This window comes from Coregonus clupeaformis, unplaced genomic scaffold (genome assembly GCF_020615455.1).
Source record: "Coregonus clupeaformis isolate EN_2021a unplaced genomic scaffold, ASM2061545v1 scaf1036, whole genome shotgun sequence".
Lineage (NCBI taxonomy): Eukaryota > Metazoa > Chordata > Actinopteri > Salmoniformes > Salmonidae > Coregonus > Coregonus clupeaformis.
Genome location: NW_025534490.1, coordinates 62,363 through 75,618, shown reverse-complemented (window position 1 = coordinate 75,618; position 13,256 = coordinate 62,363). Strand labels below are relative to the sequence as shown.

General features: G+C 42.9%; 1 pseudogene; it reads left to right on the top strand.

Annotated features, from left to right (window-relative positions):
• Positions 1–13,256, top strand: part of LOC123486155 — a 104,677-nt pseudogene that overhangs the window by 53,914 nt on the left and 37,507 nt on the right.

Below are 13,256 nucleotides of genomic sequence, written 5' to 3'. Positions count from 1 at the left end.
ATCAAGCGTTGAGGGCGGGTCATGGGAAACAAGCTCGTCCTTGATATAGTCCGCCAGGCTATGGAGGAAGGCTTGCACCAGTGCCTCTGGGTTAAACGAGCTTTGACTGGCCAGGTACGAAAGTCAATGAGAAGTCTGCCACTGTCCGATTGCCCTGACGGATGGTGAGCAGAGCTTGTGACGCTTCGGCTGTTGGCGAGCCTAGGTCAAAGACCTTTAACATCTCCTCCTCAAAGGCACTGAAGGAGGCACAGGCTGGGGTTTGCCGGTCGAATTCCGCCCGTTCCCCACAACCCGAGCTCGACCGGTGAGATGTGTGATGACATACCCCACCTTGGCTCCCTCTGTTGAGAAAGTCCTGGGCTGTAGTGCAAACTGGATTCGGCAGCTGCTCAAGAATGGTCTTACTTGCTTCTGGTTGCCATCAAAGCGTTCCGGGTTCCCAATCCTTGGTTCAGGAGCGTGGGGATCTGGTGGCGGCACTGCCGGGCCTGCAGCATTGGGACCTCCAGCGGAGGGATGAAGGAGTATCGGTGGTACAGGAACAAAAGGACCAGGGGGGGTGCAGGTGGAGTAGCCGGGCTTGAGAGTAGTTGCAGGGCTTGGGCTAGCTGTTGTTGCTGCAGTTGGAACTGTTGTTGCTGCTGGTTGAATAGCTGGAGAAGGGAAGCGATGTCGCCAGCCATCCGATTTATGTCTCCCTCAGAGCGTTCCAGTCGCTGTAGGGCAGTCCTCTCTGGCTCTTCCTCCATCGTGGTCGGGAGTGCGCTGGGTCCATGATGGTCAGATCGTTCTGTCACGAACAGAAGAGGACCCAAGAGCGCAAGTTCAAATTCAGAGTTCTTTATTCAAGGTTACAGGCGGGAAGAGGAGTCCCAGGGGTGTCAGGGGTCTTTCAGGGTCCTCCCTGTGGGTACCTGTGCTCGGGGGTCACCAAATGTCCGGGGTGTCCAGTCCAAGTGCTTAGTGTGTGTGTTCCCCAGTGATGGAGCGGCGTATCGGGCTGAGGGTGGTGAAACGTCTGGGCACGCTCATCTGGTGGTCGGAGACCTGGGGGAACACACACACACAACAGCAATATGAATGGCAGGCAGAAGTACAGATCAGGGCTGGGCAAATATCGTGGTGAGAGACAGAAGGCAGAAACCGAGTTACCGGAGGGGCTGAAGATCGGAGAGTAGTCGAGGTCCAGAAGGCAGGTTGGGATAGACGGGGCAGTAGAACAAGGAGGCAGTCAAGAAAGGATCGGTATCACAAACAGGAGTCAGAGCGCAGACAGGCAGGTTACTGGTCCGGGTTTGAAGACGATCTGACAGGGCTTGGCTGAAAAACAGGGCTTGATATACTGGGAGAGGTAGTGGGGAAATGCAGTTCAGCTGGCAGAGTAATTAGAACAGAGTGAGGCAAGGTGAGGATGGTGAGTGGGAAATGCAGTGCAGCTGGCCAGGTAACAAGAGCAGAGCAGGGCAGGTGGAGCTAGTTAGGCTGAGTAGAGAGAGGGAGGTGAGCAGAGTGGAAGATAATTGAATGCAATTAATGTTGCTACCAGGGAGAGAGGTGCTCATGACAGTCAGGTTGTTCAAGCGATAGACTCAGTACATTATTTGATTAAAGAGTTTAACATATTGATGTTGTCTTCTGCATATGATTGTTTGCAGGTATTGTTAATGGAAGAGGGCTGGCCCTGGACTGGCTCTCCAGGAACCTGTATTGGATTAGTTCAGAAAGCGACGAGACACAGATAAACGTGGCAAGGCTAGACGGGTCGCTGAAAACTTCTGTGGTTCATGGGATTGAGAAGCCTAAGTGTCTCATTGTACATCCGTCTAAAGGGTAATATTTGTATTTGATTTGTGTGTATACTTTTATACAGTTCAATATATGATATTGATTAGGTATAACAAGATATCCAGTGGAACTGATGTTATATAGTCAAATTAATGCTAGTTACATGATATGATCAATGATTCACTTTTGTGTTGGTGTTCTGTATGGAAAATGTTGTTTTCTTATTGAGTTTTTACCTCCCAGGAAAATGTATTGGACAGATGGCAATGCAATAAACATGGCCAACATGGATGGAAGCAATAGCAAGATCATTCACCAGAACCAGAGAGAGCCTGTTGGTAAATGTCACGTGTACAATTCTGAATATTTGTTCTAAGTACAATAACATCCACATTTAGTGGCCAGTACAATTTATCTTCTGCAATTTTATATTGCATGATAACATTAGTACTATCTGGTAACAAACAACATTGCAATATTGAGTGAGATGATCGGTAGAACAGCAACCCCATAATATATAAAACAATGACTCTAATCAATGATGTCTCGTCTAGGGCTGTCGATAGACTACACATCAGATAAGCTGTATTGGATCAGTGCAGGCAATGCCACCATCAACAGGTGTAGTCTGGACGGTAGTGGTCTGGAAGTGCTGGAGACCATGAAGAAAGAGCTGGTCAAAGCCACGGCTCTAGCTGTTATGGGTGAGTGACGAGAGTTTAGTGCATGGGCCCATGTTCATAAAGTGTCTCAGAGTAGGAGTACTGATCTAGGATCAGTTTTGCCTTTTAGAGCATGATTCTATGGATGAGCACTACTACCCTGAGACTCTTTGTGGATATTTTTTGTCTTAGAAAGTGCCTAATATAAATATGCTGTGCTCTTCCAGCTCAGAAAAGTATTTGCTGCCCAAATTGTATCTTGTTTTAAATACTAGTACATTTATTTGGGGTTGTTTTTGATCTGGAGTACATGAGTAAAAGGGGTTTTGACAGTGATGAACCTTTGCTGTCTTCTTGCATTGTATTATTTGCCGTTTCCCCATTTCTGTTTGTCTGTCTCTGAAACTATTCAAATTCATGTTTAAAATTGCATCCCATCTGATAAAATGCCTCATCCAGACAGAATGCATTAGGGAAGTTTCTTTGACTTCAGTAGGACTTGTTTGGCCTCTACAGTGATGGGCGACAGTCCAGGAGATGTACCTTTGCATCAAGCTGCCTCACGCTACAGAAACAGAAAACAGTAACCAGGCTTTCTGACGTAGTGATGGCCAACCTGGGCTTTCTATCCATCCTGCTCACTGACTCTGTTCCAGGTTTACTTGTAGCTGTAATGGTGATTGTACTGTTTTAATAGTACAGATCATTGAGGGGGAGTTTCTCTCCACGCTCTACAAGAAAGTTGATCATGATACTATTATCATGGTGGAATAATTCTTTTTCATATTGATTGGATGGTTGTATACATTTTTTTAATATCAGATCTGCATTAACCTCCTTATAGTGGTTATTCCCCATGAGGAATGCTACAGGGAGCTAGACGAGAGATACATGATAATTGATGGGCTTCTCGCTCTGGTTTTTGTTATGATTCCTTAGTTTATATTACCTCTCTTATCTGCTTGGGATATTGAAATGGCCTCTGGGATATTAAAGTACTATCTATCTATCTACGGTCTGGTGTCATTCTGTGGGGACTACTGTTTGATTCTGATGTAATTCACCTGCAGAGGGACTGCTGTTTATGTAAATCGTATGGGTGTTTTAACCATAGAAATATATATATTTTCCTCTGTGGTTTTAACACAGCGTCTTTTTGTATGCTCTCCAATCCTCCCATCGTTCGAGGAGATTCTGTTCTTTGTTGATAGCTGTAGTCCAGCAGGCCAAAAGCCAAGAATGGTCTGGCTTAAGCCCACTGTACTGTTCCCCATTCAAGCTTGCAGACAGGTTAAAAAAAGAAGAGAAAGTTAAGTTCCTTGTCTACAGCCTACAGGCACAGGATTGGTCTTGCTTCAGAGGTTTTCTGACTGCTGGGCTGCTGTCCTATGTCCGTTGTGCTGGGCTGACTGTATCTCAGTGTTGCCTGTTTTGCTGGAACTGCATAAACATTTTTGTTCATTTTCGGTCAAGGGTGCAAGTACAGTACATGGGCTCATATTATAAGAAAAAAAATATCTAAACAAAATGTCACATGGCCCAGTTCCTCTGTTTCCTCCCTGGACCTGTGCCCCTGAGACTTATGGGTAGGGGAATGAATTTAAGATCCTGTCTCTCTGTCTCATATCACCCAATTCTCAGAGGAAGACATCTGAAAGTCCTCCTTTACAAAGCTCCCTCCTTGTACCTTATTTTACAACAATCCCAGGAGTCACCCTGGGCCTACTGTATAGTGAGAGCTATACATACCTTATGGATAATACAGTATTATACCATTCCTAGAATGTATTCAGTTCAGTTACAGTTGTATGTTACAATTCCTAGGAAAGCAATCATTCAATGTGTTATTTGGGTCCAGTGATATTTATAGTATTCTGTGAACATGCTGTATAGCCTTCTATTTATGAACAAATGTGCTGTTAGCTTTTTATTGAAGGGTTACTCACAGACAGCACAGAACCCCTATTGCTACTGTACAGTATTTATGGACTGAATAGCTATTATTTATCAATATACTTGTCAATATAGTCATGAACAATCATTGATTTTCTGTCTTCAGGTGCCAAGTTGTGGTGGGCTGATGACAACTTGGCCCAGTTGGGGACCATCAGTAAGAGAGGTGGGCTGGACATGGTGGTTTTACGTAACAAGACCACAGGGATTGTTCATATGAAGATGTATGACAAAGACAGCCAGACAGGTAATGCAATGAGTATGACTGCTACTCAATGCTTTTACTCAGATGATGTCCTACCTCCTTTTAAAGCTTTGTTGTAGCCTTTTGACTAGAAATAAATACGTATTTATCCTCCATTGAGAGTGCAGTCCTGTGTAGCTCAGTTGGTAGAGCATGGCGCTTGCAACGCAAGGGTTGTGGGTTTGATTCCCACGGGGGACCAGTATGAAATAAAGTATGACAATGTATGCGCTCGCAACTGTAAGTCGCTCTGGATAAGAGCTTTTTGCTAAATGACTAAAATGTTTATTATTGGTATACAGTTGAAGTCGGAAGTTTACATACACCTTAGGCAAATAGATTTAAACTCAGTTTTTTCACAATACCTGACATTTAATCCTAGTAAAAATTCCCTGTCTTAGGTCAGTTAGGATCACCACTTTATTTTAGGAATGTGAAATGTCAGAATAATAGCAGAGAGAATGATTTATTTCAGCTTTTATTTATTTCATCACATTCCCAGTGGGTCAGAAGTTTACATACACTCAATTATTATTTGGTAGCATTGCCTTTAAATTGTTTAACTTGGGTCAAACGTTCGGGTAGCCTTCCACAAGCTTCCCACAATAGTTTGGGTGAATTTTGGCCCATTCCTCCTGACAGAGCTGGTGTAACTGAGTCAGGTTTGTAGGCCTCCTTGCTCGCACACGCTTTTTCAGTTCTGCCCACACATTTTCTATATGATTGAGGTCAGGGCTTTGTGATGGCCACTCCAATACCTTGACTTTGTTGTCCTTAAGCCATTTTGCCACAACTTTGGAAGTATGCTTGGGGTCATTGTCCATTTGGAAGACCCCATTTGCGACCAAGCTTTAACTTCCTGACTGATGTCTTGAGATGTTGCTTCAATATATCCACATAATTTTCCTTCCTCATGATGCCATCTATTTTGTGAAGTGCACCAGTCCCTCCTGCAGCAAAGCACTCCCACAGCATGATGCTGCCACCCCCGTGCTTCACGGTTGGGATGGTGTTCTTCGGCTTGTAAGCATCCCCCTTTTTCCTCCAAACATAACGATGGTCATTATGGCCAAACAGTTCTATTTTTGTTTCATCAGACCAGAGGACATTTCTCCAAAAAGTACGATCTTTGTCCCCATGTGCAGTTGCAAACCGTAGTCTGGCTTTTTTATGGCGGTTTTGGAGCGGTGGCTTCTTCCTTGCTGAGCGGCCTTTCAGGTTATGTCGATATGGGACTCGTTTTTACTGTGGATATAGATAATTTTGTACCTGTTTCCTCCAGCAGCTTCACAAAGTCATTTGCTGTTGTTTTGGGATTGATTTGCACTTTTTGCACCAAAAGTACGTTCATCTCTAGGAGTCAAACAGCGTCTCCTTCCTGAGCAGTATGACGGCTGTGTGGTCCCATGGTGTTTATACTTGCGTACTATTGTTTGTACCGATGAACATGGTACCTTCAGGCGTTTAGAAATTATTCCCAAGGATGAACCAGACTTGTGGGGGTCTACCATTATTTTTCCTGAGGTCTTGGCTGATTTCTTTTGATTTTCCCATGATGTCAAGCGAAGAGCCACTGAGTTTGAAGGTAGGCCTTGAAATACATCCAAAGGTACACCTCCAATTGACTCAAATTATGTCAATTAGCCTATCAGAAGCTTCTAAAGCCAAGCCATTCTGGAATTTTCCAAGCTGTTTAAAGGCACAGTCAACTTGGTGTGTGTAAACTTCTGACCCACTGCAATTGTGATACAGTGAATTATAAGTGAAATAATCTGTCTGTAAACAATTGTTGGAAAAATTACTTGTGTCATGCACAAAGTAGATGTCCTAACCGACTTGCCAAAACTATAGTTTGTTAACAAGAAATGTGTGGAGTGGTTGAAAAACGAGTTTTAATGACTCCAACTGTATATGTATGTTTCAGCAGAAATTGTCATTTTTGAATCCAACTGACCAAAAAGAATGGTTCTTCATTGAGGCACAGCTTTATTGAAATAACACTAGGATTCCTTGTAGCAGTTTTGTGAGTCATTGGCAGTATCATCCATTTTATTGACAGGTCCAATATAAGGATTGCTCTCGATCTCCGTTAGTAATAAACATGGGAATGAAGGTGTCTTAAATGTAAATCTTTAAACTTCCTCCTCAAACTTCCTCTGACCGATTAGCTACTTCATTTATCTTTTTGACACAGACCACATGGGAGTATGGCCATGTCTCATTAGTCTTCTCTCTCTCCCCTTCTCCTCTTTCTCGCTCTCGCTCCCACTCTCACTCCCACTCTCACTCTCACTCTCGTCCTCTCTCTCTCTCTCTCTCTCTCTCTCTCTCTGTCACACACACAATGGCAGTGCTAATGCTTTCTTGGAAGTACTGTAATCTCATGAAAATAATAGGAACGTAATGCAATGCAGATGTACTCTGTCTAACTCTGCTTATTTACCCCATAATGCTCAGTTAAATATTAAAACATGTTGTTCTACTGTGTCATTATTGTGTTGCTTCCTGAATGAATACACAAGCATATACAATGACCATGCCTACGTGTTAAATGTACAATGTAATGTCTAATGTACACTGTTTGTTTACAGCGTAACGTACAATGTAACCTAACCATGTCCCACTGCTGTCCAGGGAGGAATCTCTGTCAGGTCAACAATGGTGGCTGCTCTCAGCTCTGCTTCCCGACATCAGAGCACACGGAGCTGTTCCTGTGCCGTGGGCTACAACCTCCACTCTGATCCATGTCATGTGAAGGTACTGTACCGGCTTCTCACTGGGAGTACAGTGAACAGGGAACACAATATATTTAAACCATGATGTGAATCTGATTTGACATGCTCTGCAGATCCCATATTGGCATTGACATGTTGTCTATGAGTGTTGCTTTTTTGTGTTTGAAACTAGGGTCTTTCCTGATGTGATGTGAAGTAAGTTAGAATTTAATTGTACATGTACAGTAGATGCCATACAGTTGATTGGTTTGGCTTTGTGTTTCAACTTGAAGGCATAGGGTCTTTCCTGATTACTTTCGGTTCATGCATCAGGGGGCTATCCCTGGATCCCAGTGATAACAGTGAAGCCTTGATCCCGATGACCGCCTCTATGATCGCTGTGGGGATTACTTCCATGCTGGTGAGTGTATTACATTGTTTTATTGTGATTATTTACTATTCTTCCTGCTTCGGATTGCAAATTAATCACTCATTTCAATGTTTTAATTATTATTTTTAATTATGTTTGTAAAACATGTGGAGAACATTAATCCTTTTCAATAAATTGGTGTTCCTCATAGGAAATATACGTTATATTACGACATGGGCTTACATATCCAAGCAGCGAGATCGGTGAGAGAGGACTTTCACTGTTATCAGCCCGGCGTGGAGGGGGATTGCAGTGGACTGATTGCATAAGTAGCCGAGCTCTCAAAGTAAACCTTTACATAAACAACACAATGTCAAGTGCCAAGTAGGACCTACAAGTACAGTTGCAGTCAAATTCAGTCCTTCGGGGAATATTCAACCCCTTGACTTTTTCCACATTTTGTTATTACCTTATTCTAAAATTATAACATTGTTTATTAAAAAACTGAAATATAACAGTTACATAGTAATCAATCCTTTACATATATCAGACCCTTTACTCAGTAGTTGTTGAAGCACCTTTGTCAGCGATTCCGCCTTTGAGTCTTCTTGTATGCCTACAAGCTTAGCACACCTGCTAACAGCCGGGTTGCCTGAGGGCCTGGGAGGTTACCGTTGTGGTAGGCTCCTAAACAACCTGCTGAATTGCTCCAGATGTGTTAAATGCTCGGACATGAGCGTTCGGCCAAGGTCTGAACTCTTCCATGAGACCACAAAGCAACTCCTGTGTCTTCCAATGGTGGCTCTTTGGCTTGAGCTAGTCCGAGCTCTGCTGTCATATGCCAGTTCGTATATCCTTTCAGGAAAACCCAGATGCAGCTTCGGTAATAAACTTTTATTTCAAAAACCGGGGGCAGGCAAAACGACGGGTTGAGGGCAGGCAGAGGTCAGAGTCCAAATCCGAATGGCGGAGGCAGTCTCAGGGTCAGGGGGCAGGCAGGATTCAATAATCCGGGGGTGGTGTGACAAGCTACATTTACATTTACATTTACGTCATTTAGCAGACCGCTCTTATCCGAGCGAATTACAAATTGGTGCATTCACCTTATAGCCAGTGGGATAACCACTTTACAATGTTTTTTATTTTTTGTTTTTTTTGTGGGTGAGGGTGGGGGTAGAAGGAATCCCAGGTATTCCTTAAAGAGGTGGGGTTTCAAATGTCTCCAAGGTGGTAGTCTCTGTCCTGGCGTCGTGAGGAGCTTGTTTCCACCATTGGGGTGCCAGACAGAACGTTTTACTGGGCTGACGGCTATTGCTTCCGCGGAGGGGGGGGAGCCAGCAGGCCAGAGGTGGATGGACGCAGTGCCCTCGCTTGGGTGTAGGGACTGATCAAGCCTGAAGGTCGGGGGTGCGTTCCCTTCCCGCTCCATAGGCAACACCATGTCTTGTAACAGATACTTCAACTGGAAGCCAGTGGAGTGTGCGGAGGAGCGGGGTGGCGTGAGAGAACATGGGAGGAGGTTGAACACCAGGCGGGCTGGGCATTCTGGATGAGTTGTGGGAGTTTAATGGCACAGGCAGGAGCCCAGCCAACAGTGAGTTGCAGTAATCCAGAGGAATACAAGTGCTGATTTTCCCTGTCGGTTTCTATTTTAGCACTAACCTGCAGGATCGTCCCCTTGATTTGCGAGACACGGTGTTTCAGGGTCACCCAAGGCTCTTCGCACTCTGGGAGGAGGACAGCGGGTTGTCAGCCGTGATGGCGAGATCATGAGCGGGCAGTCCTTCCCCGGAGGAAGAGCAGCTCCGTCTTGCCAGGGTTCAGCTTGAGGTGGTGATCCTCATCCATATGATTGTCTGCCAACATGCAGAGATCCGATTCCACCTGTTATCAGAAGGGAAAGCTACAGAGCGCAGGCAGGCTCAGGGTCAGGCAGCAGATGGTCAAAACGGAAAAACTAGAAAACAGAACTTTAAAAAAGACCGGATGCACCGGGAAAAACACTGGTAGGCTTGGCGAAGCAAAACAAACTGGCAACAAACGAACAAGGTGTAAATACACTGGGGATAATCGGGAAAATGGGCGACACCTGGAGGGGGTGAGACAATCACAAAGACAGGTGAAACAGAGTCAGGGGTGTACATCTAGCTCTGTCAGAGTGACCATCGGGTTCTTGTCACCTCCTGACCAAGGCCCTTCTCCCCGATTGCTCCCAGTTTGGCTGGGCTGCCAGCTCTAAGTCTTGGTGTTTCCAAACTTCTTCCATTTAAGAGTGATGGAGGCCACTGTGTTCTTGGGGACCTTCAATGCTGCAGAAATGTTTTGGTACCCTTCCCCAGATCTGTGCCTCACACTATCCTGTCTCCTCTACGACAATTCCTTCGACCTCATGGCTTGGTTTTTGCTCCAACATGCACTGTCAACTGTAGACCTTATATGAGCAGGTGTGTGCCTTTCCAAATCATGTCCAATCAGTTCCATTTACCACGGTGGACTCCAATCAAGTTGTAGAAACATCTCAAGGATGATCAGTGAAGCAGGATGCACCCTGAGCTCAATTTTGGAGTCTCATAGCAAAGGGTCTGAATACTTATGTAAATAAGTATTTTTGTTGTTTATTTGTAATACATTTGCAAACATTTCTAACCTGCTTTCGCTTTGTCATTATGGGTATTGTGTGTAGATTGCTGAATAAAAAAAAAATCAATTTTAGAATAACTGACGTAACAAAATGTGGAAAGTCCGGGGGTCTGAATACTTTCCAAGGCACCCTTGCAAGATTCCTATTTCTTCTAAAATAATTTAAATTAAAACAACGTTTTTCACACAGTCTTTGTTTTATTTACAACTGCACAGACCAAAAAAAAATATAATAATAATATTTTTTCACTTCAAAGTATAAAAAAAAACAGCTTTGACTAAATTATTCAGAATTCAAATTAATTTGGTTGAGGCGATTCTGTTTACAGTGTAACATCTTTGTGTAAGTTTCAGGTGGCTACAGAGTAAAAATAGCAGTTCAACCATAAAAAAATAAACAACATTCTGCTCCATTGCCTCCATTGTAAAGTGAAAGGGTCCAATATATTTACTCAAGTAAAATATATTGACATACTTCTCAAATAAACATACATAAATTAATGAATTACTATTAATGCAATGGTTTAACACTGTACAAAAGTCATGTTTGTTTGTGTTGTTCACTAGGTAATATCTATTGGACGGACCATGGCTTCCAACATCATAGAGGTTGCTCGACTCCAGTGGCTTGTACCGAGCCATGGTGATACTGAAGGACTTGAGCCAGCCCAAAACCATTGCTGTGCACCGGTGAAAGGGTGTGTACAGTCTTTCATTTCAGTCAACACTTTAGAGTCCACCCACTTGTATGCTAATAACCTCCTATCTCCATAATGTATTCCCTAGAAATACCACTATTAAAAATGTTTTAATTATTTTGATAGCCAGTAATAATGACGTCATAAATATCATCACAAGATTATGTAGTAAATTATATAATTACAGTGCCTTTAGAAAGTATTCTCACCCTTATTTTTCCCCGTTTTGTTATGTTACAAAAGTGGAATTAAAATGGATTTAATTGTAATTTTTTGTCAACAATCTACACAAAAATACTCTAATGTCAAAGTGGAAGAAAATAAAAATGTGAACTCTATACAAATCATAATAATAAACACTAATATGCAGTGCATTCGAGTATTCAACCCCTTCATTTTTTCCAAATTTTGATCTTACGCCTTATTCTAAAATGTATTAAATCTGTTTTTCCTCATCAATCGACACACCTCCCCATAATGACAAAAGTGAAAACGGTTTATAAAAATGTCCTAATTAAAAGCACATGCCCCGCTGGAGTTTCCAAAAGGCACTAAAACTCTCAACCATAAAACAAGATTCTCTGGTCTGATCCAAATTGTTCTTTGGCCTGAATGCCAAGCGTCGCGTCTGGAGAAACTGGCACCATCCCTACTGAGCGTGTGGTGGCAGCATCATGCTGTGGGATGTTTTTCGCGGCAGATTGGTAGCCTAGTCAGGATCAAGAGAAAGAGGAACAAACAAATACAGAGAGATCCTTGATAAAACCTGCTCCAGAGCACTCAGGACCTCAGACTCACGAGGTTTCACCCTTCCCAACCACACTCTAAGCACACAGCCAAACAACGCAGGAGTGGCTTCGGGACAAGTCTCTGAATGTCCTTAGTGGCCAGCCAGAGCCAGGACATAGACCTGATCAACATCTCTCGAGAGACCTGAAAATAGCTGTGCAGTGGCGCTCCCCCATCCAACCTACGAGCTTGAAGGATCTCAGAGAAGAATGGAACTCCCCAAATACGGTGTGCCAAGCTTGTAGCGTGATACCCAAGAAGACTTGAGGCTGTAATCGCTGCCAAGTGCTTCAACAAACTACTGAGTAAGGTCTAATACTTATCAAAAAACACCATATCTCAACTCCATCTTTTTCTTTTTGGCCATCTGATTGTTTTCTTGCAACTCTGCCTACAGTCATCATCTGGATCCCTCTTCCTGTTGGTTACTGGTGTTTTCGGGTACTATTTAATGAAGCTGCCAGTAGAGACCTGTGAGGCATCTGTTTCTCAAATTAGACACTCTAATGGATTTGTCCTCTTGCTCAGTTGTGCACCAGGGCCTCTCACTCCTCTTTCTATTCTGGTTAGAGCCAGTTTCCGCTGTTCTGTGAGGGGAGTATACCAGCGTTGTCCAGAACTTCAGTTTCTTGTCAATTTCTCCATGGAATACCTTCATTTCTAAACAAATACTGTTTCAGAAGAATTATTTGTTTCTGCCATTTTATGTATCGAACCCACAATTGCTATGCTCCAATCTCAACTCATCTCAAGAAGTCCAGTTTTATTGCTTCTTTAAAATCAGCACAACAGTTTTCAGCTGTGCTAACATAATTGCACAGGGGTTTTCTAATGATCAATTCGCCTTTTTAAAAATGATAACTTGATTAGCAACACAACGTACTGATGGTTACTGATAATGCTCTGTACGCCTATGTAATATTCCATTAAAAAGTCAGCCGTTTCCAGCTACACTAGCCATTTATAATATTAACAATGTCTACAATTATTTCTGATCTTTGATGTTATTTTTAATGACAAAGAAATTGCTTTTCTTTCAAAAACAAGGACATTTCTAAGTGACCCCAGTCTTTTGAACAGTAGTGTATATATTCTACTTTACATTATTGTATTGTTTGTAGATCAGTACACAAAATATCAATTTAATCCATTTTAAATTCAGGCTGTAACACAACAAAATGTACATATACATCAAGCAATTACCAGCCAATAAAATCTAAACACTCCACCCTTCATCTAAAGCACACTATAAAGTATAAATACAGTATTTCCCCACTCTCTGCATTCATAACTGATACACTGTCTCATGTGTTCACTTCTCGATCATTATAAGAGGAAAATAAATGAGGTCCATTTTCCCACATCAGCTTAGACTGCAGGGCACTTTCCCTATTGAGT